This window comes from Protopterus annectens, chromosome 11.part0 (genome assembly GCF_019279795.1).
Source record: "Protopterus annectens isolate FY-2018-M chromosome 11.part0, PAN1.0, whole genome shotgun sequence".
NCBI lineage: Eukaryota > Metazoa > Chordata > Ceratodontiformes > Protopteridae > Protopterus > Protopterus annectens.
In genome coordinates, this window is record NC_056745.1 from 508,237,648 (window position 1) to 508,255,925 (window position 18,278).

The 18,278-nt window shown below is 44.0% G+C and overlaps 1 protein-coding gene across 2 annotated transcripts in view; it reads right to left on the minus strand.

Moving 5' to 3' along the window:
* Positions 1 to 18,278, minus strand: part of CCT2 (chaperonin containing TCP1 subunit 2) — a 980,031-nt gene that overhangs the window by 863,912 nt on the left and 97,841 nt on the right. The window lies entirely within an intron of this gene.

The window sequence follows — 18,278 nt, forward strand, 5'->3', positions numbered from 1 at the left end:
ATAGTACCTGAGCTGACGATGGACATCCAAAAATGCAGTTTCTGTTCAGCTCTGTCGAATAGTTTGGGAAAAAGACTGGTAGATCTATAGATTGGTTAATATTGGTTTGAGACACGACTTTGGGGAGAAAGGAAGGGTTAGTTCTTAATGATACCCTGTCCTTATGAAAAACCAAATAAGGTGAGCGAATGCAGAGAGCTTGAATCTCGGAAACCCTTCTTGCAGAAGTGACAGCCAGTAAAAATATAGTTTTCCAGGTCAATAACTTCAAAGAGCATGAAGCAGACGGTTCGAAGGGAGGTAGTATCAAGGATGCCAACATTAAGTTTAGATCCCATTGCGGAGGAGGATGCTTTATAGGTGGTTTTAGGAGAAAAACTCCTCTCAGAAAGGCCTTGCATAATCTATGAGACATAATGTTAATGTTATTGTCATGCAAGCCAACATGATACTTGGAAATAGCAGCCAGTTGTACTTTGACTGTAGATGACGAGGATCCTGAATGAAAAACCTCCGCCAGGAAATCTAAAACAGAATGTACAGGAGCAGTAAAGGGATCAATATTTCTGGAATTTGCCCAAATAGAAAACATTAGCCACTTGCTAGCATAAACAGTCCTAGTGGACGACTTCAAAGAAGACACTAAAATGTCTCTGAGTCAGAAATCATCGGTAGCCTGGCTGGGGAAGGAAGTGGAGCAACCAAGCAGTGAGGTTGAGAGAATGAATGGCCCGGTGCTGCTGACCCGACTGGTGGATCAAGAGATCCGGAACTGGGTCCAGATGCCAGGGCTGCACCAGAAGGTGGCGATGCAGAGACGGAAACCAAATTTGTCGAGGCCAATATGGAGCAATGAGGATCAATTTGGCTCTCAAAACGGTGGCTTTCTGAATGACTTGTGGAATCAAGGGAAAGGGAGGAAAAGCGTGCAGAAGTCCCGAGGCCAATCCTGGGTTAGAGAGTCTCTCAGGGGTTGGCCTGGAAGGGGAAAGAGAGTGAAATAATCTGGGCACTTGTTGTTTTGAGGAGTAGCAAAAAGATCGCAACAAGGAGTGCCCCACTTCAGAAAAATCTGATCCACTACAGATTGATTGAGAGACCACTCGTGAGGCATCAGAATAGATCTGCTCAGCCTGTCCGCCAATAGGTTGGACCTGCCGGGGATGTGCGTTGCTATCAGAAACCGCTGAGAAGAGATCGCCCATTGCCAAAGTCTGAGAGCTTCTCGACATAACGGATAGGACCTAGTTCAGCCCTGTTTGTTGATGTACCAGACCACGGACATGTTGTCCGTTTGTACTGCAATAGTCCCGTGGGAAGAAAGTCGTCGAGGGCTTGCAGCGTTAAAAGCACTGCTCTCATCTCCAGGACATTTATGTGCAGATGGTATTCTATGGGTTGCCACGTCCGTGGACCATCCTGCCCTGATAATGCCCCCACCCGATCAGAGAGGCAGCCGTAGTGACTGTGGCAACTGGAGGAGGGAATAAAGGTCGGCCCTGATGAAGAAGAGGGAAGATATCCACCAGTTCAGATGAGCCCTGCGACTGTGTGACTAAGATTTCGTGCCTCATCGGGAGACTGTGAATGCGACCACTGCGTGAATAGCATCCACTGCAGAAGGCATGTAGAAGCGAGCCAGTGGTAGAAGAACAATGGCCGCAGCCATAAGACCTAGAACCTTCAGTATAAATCTGGCTTTGATCTTGTTGCTTTGCAATAAAAGCTGAACGAATTTTTGGATGTCCAGAATTCTTTGATCTGTTAGTCTGGCTAACATTTTGACGGTGTTTAATTCTGCGCCTATAAAGGTGATAGATTGGCAAGGCAGCAGAGAAGATTTTTCGAAATTTACTGAAATTCCCAAACTCCTGCAAAGCTGTAGAGTGTAGTCTCTGGACTGAAGAAGCTGACACTTGGTGGTGGTGGAGAGGAGCCAGTTGTCCAAGTAGGGAAACACCTGGAATCCTTGACGTCTCAGGTGAGCTGTGACCACTGCCATGCATTTGGTAAACACTCTGGGGGCTGAAGTGAGGCCAAAGGGCAGTGCTCTGAATTGGTAATGACTGGTCCCTAGCGGCGGAGAAACCTTCTGGAGCGTCTGTGAATCTTTATGTGATAGTGCATCCTGAAGGTCTATAGAGCACATCCAGTTGTCCTTGCCCAGAAAGGGCAGAATGGACTGAAGCGTGACCATCCGGAATCTTGCCTTCTTGACAAATCTGTTTAGATTGCTCAGGTCTTATATTGGTCTCCAATCTCCCGTCCTTTTGGGGACCAAAAGAATCTCAGTAGATGCGGATCCTACCTGGTCTGCCGGCACCGTCTGGACGGCTCTTTTTCTAGGAGTTTTGAAACCTCCTGTTCTGCCAAATCCCTTTGACGGGTGAGATGTCTGGAAGGGATTGTAGAGTCTGACGGGAAACCTTTTGAAGGGATTTTGTAACCCTCGGATATAATCGACTGTACCCACATCTCTTGTGATAGGGATTGCCAGGCTACTGGGTACAGTGAAATCCTTCCCCGACTGCCTCCAAGGGTGGACAGTCGGGCAACACCTCAGGGATGTTGAAAGGGCTTCTCAGGAAGAGACTCCCTGTTGCCCTGGTTCTGAGGACCCCCTGCCTCTAGGGCGTCTATTATTGTTACCCCTCTGCCTCTGGGGTAAACTGACCACGTCGTCCGGTGTAGCTCCTTGGGCTTTACGGAACCACATCTTCCCCTTCTGACCCTTGGGATATGGTCTAGAAGGAGTGGAAAAATGGACTCCAACAGCAGGAAGAGTTTTACCGTCCTGCTCACACCTGGTCAAGGTATCCTTCACCTGAGGTCCGAACAAAGCCGAACCATCAAAGGGGGTATTAGTGAAGGGCCTTAAAGGGGTCCATAAAATTACAAAGCCGCATCCAGGCTTGGCGTCTAAGAGCAACTCCTGTGCCTGCGGCCCTGCTCGCTCCATCGGCCGCATAAGATATGAGCCGCATGGAGGAGTTAGATATGGAATTCAGGATAGCAAGCTGAGGCAATCTTTTCTTGAGCCCCAGCAGCAGAAGGATCCTGGACTACTTCACCCAGTTCTTTGAGAACATCTCGTTGAAGCCTGGTGAAGTGACAAAGATAATTCAGCGAGCATAGCAAAGGTCGCTGAAGAAAACATCCGCTTTCCATACCTGTCCATGGTCCTAGAATCCTTGCTAGGAGGATGGACAGGTACTGAAGGATCCGCCAGTTCCTTCTTAGTGGCCGCCACCACCATAGCATCCACAGAGACACCCTTGGAAAGGAACTGTTTGTCCGAAGGGCGTGATGAATTTGGATGGTCTTCTGGGGACAGGTTCCACAGAATCTGGAGCCACGCCTTCGAGCCACTACCTGCATAAGTGGGTGAAGGCGGAGACACCAGGAGGTGGAGGTCGGGATCCAAAGCCTCCAGGTATACCGACTCATCCTCGGAGGGGTCAATGGAGGCCAATTCCCCTCTGTTTGAGGAGCTCAAGGATGTCTGAAAAGGAGACATCCTCAGAGGGGACCGTGGGAACCCTCCGACTCATCTAAGTCGGTATCAGATGTAGTAGACTCAGGAGTCTGTTTCCTCTTACGTCCTCTTCGAGGGGTTCCCCTGCAGGATCAGGAGAAACCTCGGAAGAGGAGGAAATTCCCAGTGGGGAAACCTGGGGCGATGGATCCCTGGGCCTGAGAGCAAGAGGCTGGCAAGAGGCGTCTGCAGGCACTGATGAGGGAGGAGCTAGAGGGATGGACCGTTGACCAGGCTCAGAGGCCAGGACACTCCTCATCACCTCAAAGGCTCCCCTCCCCGGGAGGCGGAATATCCCGCTCGAAGAAACAGGAATTCCGGCTCCAATGAGAGGAAGGCTCGAGGCCGATGTCGGCCGAGCTTACCAAAGCGAAGCCCGAGAGGGAGGCGGGTCGGACAAGGGTCCGATGCCACTAGCCCCTCGAGCCGACAGTGGAAACCGGCGACGGATCCCTCCAAGGAAGGCCTCAAGGAGGAGATCGGGCCGAGGCAGCGGAGCCGAAGGATGTATCGGCTCGCATCGAAACAGTCGCTGTCCCGAAGCTCCGGCTCCGAACTCTGGTGTGGAGTCGGAGGAGGAAGTTCAAGGGTAAGGCTATAGCGAAGTCTGTTGAGACGGGCTATGGAGCATTTGGGCCAATGCCTGAGACTTCAACAGCCTGCTTACCACCCTCTCTAAGTCGTGGTCAGACAGCCTGGAAGATCTCGAAGATCGGCTCCGATGGCTCTGCTCCGACAAAAGAGGAGACCCGGGCCAGTGGATACTCAGTATCGAAGGGGACCGAGATCTCTTCGGACGAAGCCATCGGGCGAAGTCCCCTGAACTCCAGATGGAGCCGAAGGTTTCTCGGCCCCGGCTGGAGCCGACACCTTATCCAGCAGACAAGGCCACAGTAGACAAGGTATCAGAGCCAGCCGGCGCCAAACCTACTACTTTAATAGTAGATGCATCGGTTCCAGCCGGAGCCGATCTCGGCTCCGGGCGGAGCCACCGGAGGAGGCTTGGATACTGAAGCCTGAGCCTTCGGTGGCTTAGAAGGTTTCCCAGACCCTGCTTTAGAGGGAGAACCTTCTGGCTTAAGTAAGCCACGGAGGATAAGCTTATTCCTCCTTTCCTGCAGGACTCTCTGGCTAAAAGAGTGACACAAAGCACAGGAGTCCTGCAGGTGCAAAACCCAGGCAATAAACACAAGAAGTGTGACCGTCTGTCAGAGACATTTTCTGACAGCACGAGTCACACTTCTTGAAGCCTGAGACCTTGCCTTCCCTAGACATATCCTAGGAGGAAGTAACACACACAAACCCCAACAAACACACAAAATTAATCCCCTACACACAACACACAGGAAGGGATTAACCAATGGGGTTTTAGGCCTAACTAAAACTTTATACTAAAGGTTATAAAAAGGGTTATAAAAGTTTGAAAACAAGGGAATAGGGTGGGCTGTAATTCACTACAGACTATACTATGAATATAAAACCCTAACTAAGCTTTTCTGATTTTACCAAGAAAATCACTTACCTCAGCTGGCAAAGGAGACCTCTTTCGCTAAGCGGCAAACAAGATCTGAGGTAGTTCCGCCTTGCATCATGGGATATAGGGTTGCCTCGAGCTGGTAAAAGGAGTTCTCAAGCTAAAGCAAGTGCCGAGTCGGAGCCGAGGATCGGCTCCGAATCCATCCAGCAAGAATGAAGGCGAGATTGACAACTTAACATCCTGAGTTAAGACCCGCTATTCACTCTGTAGATCCTTAGGAGCAAGAGAAATATAATTAAGTCTTTTCTTCAGTGTGACGTCTGCCTTATATAATTTGGAAGGCTCTGACCCAGGACGGCATTCAATGATGGCAGAAGGGATAACTTCTCTGACTAGAATTTGAGACACACCCCTTGGCCACTCAGATAATCAGCCATGGTTCCCCTTAACATCCAAAGTGGACATCTGCAAAACCTCCGCAGATGTGCTTAAAGTCAGGTCACCGCTGGCCTCCAACCTGGTCCCTGTAGAGGATTCTAACGACAAAGCCTGGTAAACCTCCAGACATTCACTCACCTCAGGAGACGCACCCGGCGGAGGCTAAACAGCAGAAGATTCTGGCATAGGCTTCCTGGCCTTCACTGATGGTTGTCTCTCAGAGCAGGAAGTACTCTCCATCGTGTCTTTCGCAAGAAGATTAACGGGCTGATTTTCCAGACGGAGCACCAAAGAAAATAGTCTACTACAAAGGGTTTTTGGTATGGAAAAGGACATATGCTCATGAGAGGCACCTAAGCAAGAGAGACACTGGTCGTGGCAGCCTTTATGGGAATCTGTCTCCCACACTGGCATTTACCTTTCTTGGATGACATGAAACCCCAGAAGCAACAATAAAAAGGATAAGTAAAAAATAACCCCAACGGGGCACTTATCTGTAATGTCTAGGTAAACCAGCAATGAACAGGAGCTCAGATCGACAATCAAACGATGGTGTTCAGACTTGTGGCAAAGAAGTTCTGAGGATGGTATGTTCAGAAGTCACCTTTATGCCCTACGCTATGGAGGGAGCATACATGTGATGTATGGCATACCTTAAAGCAACCTAAAGGCTTTGGTACACTGGCCTGACATCTGACCGCCCTTGGCAGGGGATCTATAATGTTATGAATACTGCAACAGTGAAATGGAAGGACATCTTCAATTGCACTCGCATGTTAGTAGCAAACCAATCACAAAAACAGAATCCATTAAAACATTTAAAAACACATCACCTCATATTCAAAATATATGCTAAATAATCATCTACACTGTATCAGAAACAAACAGTAATAATTACTATAAATATTGTATAAACGAGAAACTTAAATATTACCTTATTTAAACCATGAGGTTTGTCTGCATCTAAATCAATTAGCCACCTAACTCCCTTGCATTCCACCATACTACTTAGACAAGCACCATAGGAAACATTTGAAAGTTCATCCAATACAAATAAAAAATGTAAAAATTCACATATTAGAGAACGTTTAAGCCAAGGCATTACTTTTTTTTTTAATCTATTTTTTAGCAACAATTGACCTATTAATATGCTTAAGAAAAAAACATCTTGACAGTTCAATATTTACATTGCCTGCACACACGACAACTTTAAGAACCATAAGGGCTAGGCTTATTGGAACCTACAGTGGCCTTAGAGGAACATTCATTAGGCTTAATTCAATAGATTAGTGACAATCAAGTCTTTCAAAATGAAGAGACTGTTTTGAAAAACTTATTTTTGTACAGGTTTCTTTTTTTGAAAAACTAACCAAAATAACTGATGAGGTTATTATTGGTTATACTGTCGAGCACAATCTATATTAAGGTAATTTAAATTTTTGGCCAAGAGGTTGAGGCATTGAGGGAAGAAAAAAAGTCCTGCCCTTACCATACACTCAGGAGGCAGAGCCAGTGGATTTGTCTAAAACTGCAAGAAATATGCAGACTTTTGCCAACAAAAAATTTAACAATTTAAAAAGTTATTCTAATAGATTAGATGCCACTACATGTTCCAATAAAGCTATGTGAGAAACACCAACAGAATATTTTCACAGAGGATTTATAAACGTGTTGGCTATTAAAAAAACAAAAAAAAAACAAGGACACTAATAAGGCCTTGGCTAAACATTCTCTAAAGTACAACTTTAAAATGTTTTTCATAGTGATGACTTAAGTAGTATGCTAGAATGCAAGGAAATTGGGTAGCAAACTCACTTAGATGCAGATAATATTAATTATCTCATTTAAATCAGGAGGTTTAACTGTTTTGTTTTTTTTTTTTGTTTTTTTTTAAGTTTCCTATTTATAAAACATTTCAAGTAATTTTCACTAATAAAGTTTTTGATATGCTACAGATGGTTACTTAAAGTATATATTTTTTGAATTTGAGGATGCAATTTTATGTTTTTATTGGATTCTATTTTTGTGACTAGTTGGCTGCAAACAAGACTAACTGAGGTTTTAAATAATGCTATAAATTGTTTGTTCTGACAATTATAATTAAAGAACGAAAGCGATCAACTAAGTATTTTGGTGACTTTGTCTCTCTTCTATCAAGTGATGTTTGTGGATTCTTCAGTTTTTGGTTTACACTACTTTGCCATGCCACTGATTTAAGGATACCTCAAGTCGCTACTTTAGGCATGAAGGAAGACTAATTCAGAAGCATGGCTGTCCATTAAGAAGATGAGTAGTCTCTTCGCACCGGCAAGCCTACAGTTCTGAAAATTTCCTGGCAGAAGGGATGGTCACTAATAAAGTTTTACAGGACAGATACTTAAGAGGAGCAGAAGTAATCAGCTCAATATGTAACCATGTCAGTTTGCCCAGGACATGACTGAGATCCCATGGTGATGAAGGTTCTTAGTAGGCCAAATGTGCAGGATCCTTCAAGGAACATTATTTACAGATAATCTGGAATAGAATTGAGGTTCACAACATCGCGCAAGCTGAAATGGCAGTTGCACCTTCAATCAGGTGCAAGACTTCCTGATAAGAAAAGGACTGACAGGTAATTTAGGGTCACCAGAGAACATCGGCTGGAGTCTGGCTCCTATCACACTAAAGGGAGAATCTTTTCCATTTTGTTAGACATTATTTACCCTTACTAGGTCTCCTAGTCTCACCAAAGAAAGCAAACCTTTGGAAAATATGTGCCTGAAGGAGATGAGCTAGATCATGCACACCCAGTTAGTCTTGGGCAGGGGGATCTTCAGGTTGGGGTGTTAACACCAATCTCTTGTTGTAGGCCAAGAAGTTGAAGTACTGAGGCAGAATTAAAGGTTCTGTTCTTATCATACTCATTAGGAGGGAAGGCCAATGACTCGCTTATTTATTCATTTACTTCATCCAATTTGGAAACCAGGGTAGAGAACTAATCCAAATGGACATATTTCAGTCTCAAACCAGACAAATATAAAATACAGTAAACAGGCCAGTTAATAAGACGTATTAGGAAGCAAACAAAAACGTGTGAAGATAGCAATGTATCAATAACAGTAATAATAAAGTACACAGTAAAAAAGGAAGGTGAAATAGTGGAGGGATACAGCACAAAGTGTAACAGCAAAAGTAAGGGCACACAGAAATTATACACAATACACAATGCAAAAGAGATGTTGCATTTTAGTGTAAAGAAATAATGGGAGGTGGACAAAGATGCCTGACTGATGAAGGGGAGTATGTGGGATTAGGTGATGTGTCAAGGTGGAAAGCATTTGCAAACTGACTGACTTGAAATGATCATTAAGCTGGGCAAAGAATAACAGGTACAAGGTATGGTCTAACACAAACTGTAAAAAAAAAAAACAGCAAAAGAATGGTAAGGGCACTCATAAATTAACTATATAAATTATATACAAGATGAAAGATGTCACATATTAGTGTAGAGAAATAATGTGAGGAAAACAAATATCTGACTGAAGGGAAGAGGGGTGGTTTTGGAAGTGTAAACGATAACTGGTGCCAGAGCCATGGGCTCAAGCTTAATGCCAAGAAATGTACAGTTATCCCCTTTGGGAAAAAACATGTACACATGAATTACCACATAGGTGGCAGTACACTAAACATCAAAAGTGTGATGAGAGACTTCGGGACACAGGTAAACAGTAGTCTCACTTTCGATAACAACATTGCCACAACAGTCGGGAAATCCTTCTATATGGCACACCTCATCACTACGGGCTTTTCATCCAGAAAAAAGGAGGTCATTGTCCCACTGTACTCATCCCTCATTAGACCCATAGAGTAAAACACCCAGTTTGGTATGTACCTCACAAGACATCTGCAACAGCTGGAAAGGCCGCAGAAATACCTCACTAAAAGAAGCACAGGCCTAAAGCAGATGCCATATGCTGACCGTCTTAAACTCCAGCTATACTCTGTGGCATATCGTCTACTCAGAGGCGATCTCTGCTTAACATACAAGGCCATGTCAAACCCTGAGCTGTTGGACATGCTCCACTTATAAAGAAATCCCAATCCCTCAGAGCCACATGCTCCATGGATCTAAACCTTGTCATCACAATGAACAAAATATGCTGGAAGGATAGGTTCCTGAGCCAGAGACTCCCCATAATCTGGAATAGACTGCACATACATGTCAAGCAGAGTGCGCATTGGCCCTCTTCAAAAGGAATCTTGATGACTGGATGGGAGATTGACATGATCCCCGGGGTGAATTTCCTGTCGCCCTGCTAAACAGGGGTCCAGGGAAGTAAATATTGTGGGAAGTAATATCCTGGGAATTGTTATGGCTAGGCTTGTATAGGCCCTAGGGCCGAGAGCCTAGTACCAACCTATGAACAAAAGTAAGGTAAAGTCACAAAGAAATAAACTACATACAACACACACAATGTGGAACAAATGCTACATATTAGTGTACAGAAATAACATAAGGAAGACAAAGATGCCTGAAGGGGACAGTAGAAGATTAGCCATAAGGAAGCATTCAGTAACATTTTTTGCTTGTCCTTTATACCCTTTTGCATTACCCTAAAAAGGCAAAGGATTGAGGAAAGGCAAACAAACAGGTCTTCCCAGCTGATGAAGGCATCTGTTGCCCATGTCCCTGAAAAAGGTACCTTTGTGCAATATTTTTGTAGCTGGCCATTTTCCTTTGGGGGGGGGGGTTAGTTATGAAATCATACCTGTAAACCACATCCAGAAAAATATCTATGCCCAACATCCATTCATGAAGATATGCTTCTGTTTGGCTCTGCCAAGCATGCTTCCTGTGAAGGGATACAGTTCACCTTGATTTTCATGTCTACTTCCGCCCCAGTCAGTACGAACTCCATCCTCAAGGAGGAGGAGGTAGACTGCCCCAACAGAGTGAACCCCTGGCAATGGACCAGTCAGTCCTGGCACAGAGATCAGCACTGTCACATTGAATGTAAAAATCTCCAGACACCAAGAATGGCACTAAACAGATTAGTGCCACAGGTGCTGCTGTAGACCTGGAGCCAACAGGTTGGCACAGAGACATACTGAGGTCCTATGAAACTGGAACAGAGTATGTCAGATGCAATGTCGGCAAGGATGGAAAAGATCCAGTCTGTCAAAAAAGGATGCAGTCTGGGACAGCTTCTGCTCTACACCCACTAGCACCGGGACACGTGTTGGGGAAGGAGAAGGTAAAACAGGAATAGGTGGGCCGACTTGATCAATTCTGGAAAAAGGAGGATGGGATGACACCCACATCTACTTGAGCCTTAACTCAAGCAGTCCCAAAGAACACCAACAATCAAAAACTGGTAGAATGCATGTCCAATCAGCCCAAATGTAAAACCAAACCAAAGAAACAAAGTTTACATAGTGTGCCGACCATGCACAACTGTTTCCTAATCACTTCCAATAAATAAATAGTACAGAGTTCTTTTAGTATCAAAGAAATTTAATGAATTAAAAATATGGTTAAGCGCTTTCGTCCATAAGGTAAGCGGACTTCAACACAACCATAATTCACGCTGATTATCTCATTTAAATACAAAATTAGAATAGCCATGTGACTAGAAACATTCCGTCTTAAAAGAACAGTAAGACTTGAATAGTAAAATATCGCCCTAATAATCATTCTCCAAATTAAGTAAACTAATTTCTCATATCAAAACATATAACATTTTTGCCAACCACAGCATAGGTCTTAACACAATAAGTAATGAATAATCAAATATAATAAAATAAAACACCATCCTAATAAAACACTTCCCAAGTTAAATAAATGAATTTCCTCATATCAAAACACGTTAACATGATAAAATTGTGTCAATCAAGGTGTAAATCTTAACAAATTAACCTTTACAAATTAAACTAATAATAAAAGGTAGTAAAATACAGATTGAATTAAGTACTATAGTCTCAATGCTCTTAACCAAGGGACTATGGAAATGTGGTCATTAAGCCCTGGTACTTTGGATGGATCTAATCTAAGCTACCAAAAAAAAATCCCCCATTTCCAATGTTTTACCGGTCACCTCCTCTCTCAATTGGGGTGACAACTTCTAAGATTCCAAGCATGCATTTTTTTTATAAGAAGTACACAACAATGTATGTTCAAAAGGGAATTATTAGTATTATTTCTTAAGATGTCATAGTTGCATTCATATATGTTTGTTCAGTTGCACCAACATAAAATAAATTTGTACAACCACATAAACCACACCTCTTGTGGAACAATTTTCCTTGGATACATGTATTGTCTGATCTAACCAAGTAATAGCTTCACTCATAAAAGGGCATTGATTGATTCACAACTGCAGGTACCGGTTGTAAAATACATCTGTTTACCTTGTCTGATTCTTCAAAAAACACAATATTAGAAACTTATACTGCTTAGTAAAAGTATACAGAGTTGACCACGTAGCATCTTCCAAAACAGATCTAGCATGAAGGCCCTTAAAGTTCCAGAAGAGGCTTTAAAATCCAAGAATAAATAGTTTGCTTAGAAACTGCCAAACACAGTTTCTTGTCCTGAAAAGCAACAAAAAGTTGCTCCAGATTTCCTAATGTCATTAGCCTTATCAAAATAATATCGGAGGTATCTATGCAAAGCCAAAGAATGGAGAATCCTCTCACTACTATTTTTTGGGAGGTGGAAAGAAGAAAGGAAGATGGATAGTCTGATTCAAAGACACATCACTGACCACTTTATTGACAACAGTAAGAATGATTCTAAGAGGCACTCTGTCTCTGTGAAAAACTAGAAAAGAAGGCCTGAAGTTCAGTCTCCTTGGCAGAAGTCAGAGCCACCAACACAACAGTTTTCCAGGTACACCATTTTACAGTTTTAAAGAGATGCTGGACTCAAAAGGTGGCAGAGTTAACTTTTCAAGAACGAAGTTCAGGTCCCAAGAAAGAGGAATGGGTTTTCTTGGAGGACTGATATGAAGGACATCTTTGAAAAACTGTTTGACCTCAAACCTAAAGTGATAGATCCAGAGGCAGCTAAACAGAAATGGCTGACAAATGAGCTTTAACAGCAGAGTATGCAAGACCAGAATACAGCAACTCATACAAATAAAAAAGAGCAGTAGGAATATTCACCAAAAGAGGGTCCTGTTCATTGTTGTGACACCAAAAGGAGAATTGTTTGTACTTAGCAACATTAAGATTTTCTAGTAGGGGGTTTTCTGAACTCCTGCAAAAACTAAAGCACGTCCACAGAAAACTGGTGCCTAAAAGGACTAAAATACCTATCACCCAAAGAGTCAACTGCATGGTGAGAAGATGAGGGTGAATTAAAAAGCCCTTGTCCTGCGTGAGTAGCTCCATCCTGTGGGGTAACCTGTGATAACTGCCCCTGACCAGCTGACAATAGGGAAACCAATGTTGTCGAGGCCAAAACGGAGTCACCAACAAAATTTTTTACCTGTACCACATGATCTTGTGTAGAACCTTTTAGCAAAAGAGGAGGAGAGGAAAGGCATACAGGAACATACCTTTCCAAGAAAAAGTCATGGTGCCCAACTTGCAAGCCAGAAGACATGGCACTCTGGAAAAGAAAGTACAGTTTTGTACCTACCATAAATGTAGATGTTCGAGTGTTCACACTGCTGCAGTCATTATACTTGGGTTATCCTGCCGTCAGGCGGTCCCGCAGTCGGCCTGAGTTCCAAAGTCTTGGTCCGGCGTCGGTCGCTGTCGCTTCTTCCCCGACGTCAGTGCGCCAGGGGTATATAAGATGCATCAGACGCCATTTTCTTCAGTTTTTCTTGCACCAGATGTCAGGTGCCCCCAAGTAGGTAGGCAATACATATTGCTAATCAAAAATATACAATAAAAGCAATACCTTCAGATACCAGCAAATACACCCCAAAGGTTGTATAGGATAGAAAGGTATAGACAAGTCCAGCTAGTTCAGAGGGGATGGAGGGAGGGTAACCTGGACTGCAGCAGTGTGAACACTCGAACATCTACATTTATGATAGGTACAAAACTGTACTATGTTCATCGTGTTACACTGCTTCAGTCATTACACTTGGGTAGAATCCCAAAGCTGAGGTTGGGTGGCTGGTCTATAAGGAGTTAGGATTGGCTAGGAGACCCTGCAGAACTGCAGTGGCAAAACCTGCTCTGGATTTAGAGTAAAGAGGCAGGTGGTAATGCTTGGTAAAGGTGTGCACTGAACTCCAAGTTGCAGCCTCCAAAATTTCCTTGGTAGGTACTCCTCTGAGAAAGGCTGTTGAAGTGGCTGTTGCCCTGGTGGAATGTGGCCTAATGTTATTTGGGACTGATTTTCCATGCTGTGTGTAGCAGTACCGAATACAGTGTCCTATCCATTTGGATATAGTCTGCTTTGAGATAGCCTTGCCCTGTGATCCTGCAGCATATGCTACAAACAGATGCTCTGTTTTCCTGAAAGCTTTTGTTTTGTCCAAGTAGAAGCATAGCTGCCTGTGTATGTCCAAAGAATGCAGACGTTTCTCCCCTTTATTCTGGGGGTTTGGATAAAAAGTTGGCAAATGGATGGTTTGGTTAAGAGCCACACTAGATACCACCTTTGGCATAAAGGTAGGGATTGTCCCTAAAGATACCCTGTCCTGATGAAAAATTATAAAAGGTTCTATTGCCATTAATGCCTGTAGCTCTGAGACTCTTCGTGCTGAAGTTACTGCCAGGAGCAGAGCTGTTTTCTATGATAAAAATTTTAGATCTGCTGTATTGGCTGGCTCAAAAGGTGGGTGGGTCAGTTTTTCCAAAACGAAATTGAGGCCCCAAGTTGGTGCTCTCCGGGGCGGTCTTATGTTTTTAGCCCCTCTGAGGTACTGCTTTAGCAAGGGATGAGAGAATAAAGTTGTAATGTGCTGAAATAGCAGAGGCGTGGATCTTAATTGATGAGAAGGATAGGCCTCTGCCCAGCATCTCAGTTAAGTATTGTAAAATCTGAGGAATGTTTGGAAGAACAGGGTCAAGGCTTTGAGCCTGGTTTCAGGTGCAGAATCTCTTCCATTTTTCTGAGTAAGCTTTCCTGGTGCTAGGCCTCCTGGCCTCCAAAATGACATCGATAACAGCTTGAGAGAGAGGTGTTGCCTGTTTGACTAATGTATCTTCCATGCAGCCAGGTTTAGGGTTTTGAGCTGACCGTGCAGGATCTGATTGTTTTGTTGAGTCAGGTGGTGTGGAATTTGAGGCAAAATCCATGGTGGGCCTTGAGCCAAGTTCCTTAAGGTAGGGTACCAGTGCTGGCGTGGCCAGTCTGGAGCAATCAGGATCATCTGTGGTTTTTGTTGTCTGGCTTTTAGGAGTACCTTTGAAAGGAGAGGCCGTGGCGGGAAGGCATAAACTTTTAGATTTTTCCAGCTGAACAGAAGAGCATTCATTTCCATGCCTGTTTGTGATAAGTCCTTGTGCAGAAATTTTGTAGTTGGCAATTCAGTGGGGAGGCAAAAAGATCTATGTCTGAGCATCCTCACTTTTGCGTTACCATGCTGAAGATTTGTGGATTCAATTTCCATTCGTGAGGGTCCAAGATATTTCTGCTTAGATAGTCTGCCAGAGTATTTTTCTTTCCTGGCAGGAACTGTGCTTGCAGGAGAACTTGATACGTTAGAGCTGTGTTCCACAAGGTCATGGCTTGCCTGCATAGGGGATAAGAATGAGTGCCCCCTTGCTTGTTTATGTACCACATTACTGTGGTGTTGTCGGTCTTTAGTAGTAATTGTCCTGGATGTAGAAGGTCCTTGAAAGCTATTAGGGCATTTTGAACAGCCAACATCTCTTTTTGATTGATGTGAAGATGCATCTGGTCTGTGGTGCACTTGCCCTGAATGCATTTTCCTGCCATGTGTGCTCCCCAGGCGTAATCCGAAGCATCTGTTGTTAGAGTTTGCCTGGCTGAGGGTTGGGTAAAAGGCTGACCCTTGTTTAGGTGACATGCCTGTGCCCACCATCGAAACTCCTATTGTAGGCAGGGAATCATTGGTATTACTGCTTCTAAACTGTGAGAGTGTTGCGTCCAAACACTTTTCAGGTACCATTGTAATTTCCTCATATGCAGTCTGCCATATGGTATTAGCAGTATGCAGGATGCCATGAATCCCAGGGTCTGCAGAATTTTTCTTGCAGGGAGATGGGACTTTCTTGCCAGCAATTGAAAATATTGAGTTAGTTGAACTTGTTTGTCTGGCGTGAGGTAAGCCATCTGGGCCACTGTGTTTAAGCTGGCACCCAGGAATATAATCTGTTGCGGGGGCACTAGTTTTGACTTCTTTTCGTTTACTGTGTACCCTAGAGAAATTAGCAACCTTTTTACAAATGCCAGATGCTGTAGAAGAATGTCCTTTGTCTCTGCTTGAATGAGGCAGTCGTCCAGGTATGGATATATTTGAATTCCTTTTTGTCTGCAAAATGCAATTACTGGTGCCAGGCACTTTGTGAAGACCCTGGGCACAGCAGACAAGCCAAAGGGCAGTGCAGAGAATTGGTAGCGCATTGTACCAGCTTTGAATCTGAGGTATCTTCTGCAATTTGGTCTGATAGGGACATGTAGTTATGCCTCTTTGAGGTCCAGAGTAACAAGCCAAGCCTTCTTGCCCAGCATGGGTAGAAGCTGCTGTAATGTCAACATTTTGAATTTCGGAATATCCAGGTAAGTATTCAGAATTGAAAGGTCTAGTATGGGCCTCCAGGCCTTGTCCTTTCTGGGGACCAGGAAGAGTCTTGAGTAAAATCCTTGTCCTTGTTCCTGTTGTGGTACTTTTTGAATAGCTCTCATGTCCATGAGGGCTGAAATTTGTTTTTGTGTCTCTGCCCATTGGTTTTGTGGCAGGTCTGGCATTCCTTTTAGCCTTGGTAAAGTATGAAAGTGGAATATGTAACCTTGAAACACAATATTCAGGACCCATTTGTCTTGGGTGACTGTTTGCCAGTTCTGAGAAAAAAGTGATAGTTTCCCCCTTAAGGGGGCTTCCAAATGGAACGTGCTTGGCGTACAAAGGGGAAAGTCATTGTGACTGTTTCTTGTAAGGTTGAGACTTGTCCTCACCACCTTTTAGGGTTGAGGTGCCCCACTGCCGTTGTCTGTTTGAGCTTTGGGGTTGAGATCTGCCTCTTGGGCGTCTGTATCTGCCTCTCTGTGGCCTGTCTGACACTGGAAAGGACCAATTCTTTGTTGGCCAATTTCTGCTAAACCGAGGTGGCTGTACCTGTAAGAAATCCTTGACTGTTTGCATAGATTTAGCTTTATCCTCCATTTTCTTTAACACCTCTTCTGCCTCAACACCAAACAAAGTATCATGCTGTAAAGGAGCATCCAATAATTTTGCTTTGACATGATAAGGTAAACTTTGTTCTTTTAACCAGGCATGTCTTCGAATCACAGAACCTGTAACTGCGGCTCTACAAGAGGCCTCTAAAGAATCAAAACCACATTGCAGCGTATGTTTTCCCACCTGTTCAACTGCATGCAATAAATCCTGCATTTCTTTACAATCAGGAGTTTCTGAGCTTGCAAGCATTTTCTGTTGTAACTGAGACATTAAATACTGTTGATACTTAAGCATGTGAAACTGGCAATTTAAAGCTCTTACTGCTAAAGTTGCAGAAGTGTATACTTTCTTCCCCCATCTATCCAAAGCTCTGGAATCTCTGTCAGAGGGTACTGGATTTTTTGCAATGGAAGCCTTAACCCCTTTTGGACCCTGGGAAATAGTTTCTGGATCAGCAGAAGGGTTTTTGTCAAGAAACTTGAGAGTCAGGGACTCTATAATACCTATCTGGCTTGGCTGGAGCAGGGGACAAAGAGTCAGGAGATAAACTGGATTCAGAGAACACATCATCCACAATATCTAGCACTGGCGGAATAGCCAGGGGCCTGTGTTGAGGCAATAAGAGGAAATCCCTGTGCCTTTTCTTGGATTCTGAGTAATCCTGGCTTTCCCAATGGAAATGCTCCCTCGTGGTTATGTAAAGTTTCCCCAAAAGAGTCATCCTCAGGAGGATAGGCTGAAGGGATAGATTATTCAGCATCAGAGTCCTCATAGGGGGGTAGAGAGTATCCCTGGTCTGAAGAGGAAACAGAGGAAATGGAAACCTGATCATAGGTTCATAGGTTTATACTAGGCTATCTGCCCTAAGGCATTCATAAGCCTAGCCCAAAGTTTTGTGGCTTACACCACCCCTTATATGAAAAAATACTGTACCCATTAGTTTGTTGTGCCTCTGTCCAGCAGTGACACAGAGATGATTCCCGGGGTAAACCTACGATCTCCCATCCACAGGTCAAGATTTCTCTTGAACAGAGCCAGCGAGGTGCTCTGCCTCACATGGACCGGGATTTTATTCCACAGCATAGGGAGTCTCTGAGTGATAAATCTATCCCTCCAGCACGTCCTATTTATATCCGTGCTAAGGTTTAAGTCGCTTGCTCTAGTGGTTTTGGTGGATTTGGATTTTTTGAGGTGGAGCATGTCCATTAATTCCGGGTTGGACATGGCCTTGTATGTCAGGCACATGTCACCTCTGAGCAGATGGTATGCGACTGAATAGAGCTGGAGTTTCTTCAATCTGGCAGCATATGACAGATTTTGGAGTCCCTTTATCCTTTTGGTGAGGAACTTTTGGGGTCTCTCCAACTGCTGCAGATGTCGGGTGAGATACATCCCGAATGGGGCATTGTACTCGATTCATTGGTCAGAGGAGTCATAGTCTGTATCCTGCCTAGGCCTTTTCTCAGGAGGGGGATGGGAACCCCTGATTAGAGTAATGAGGTCTTCGGCCATTTTAAGCATC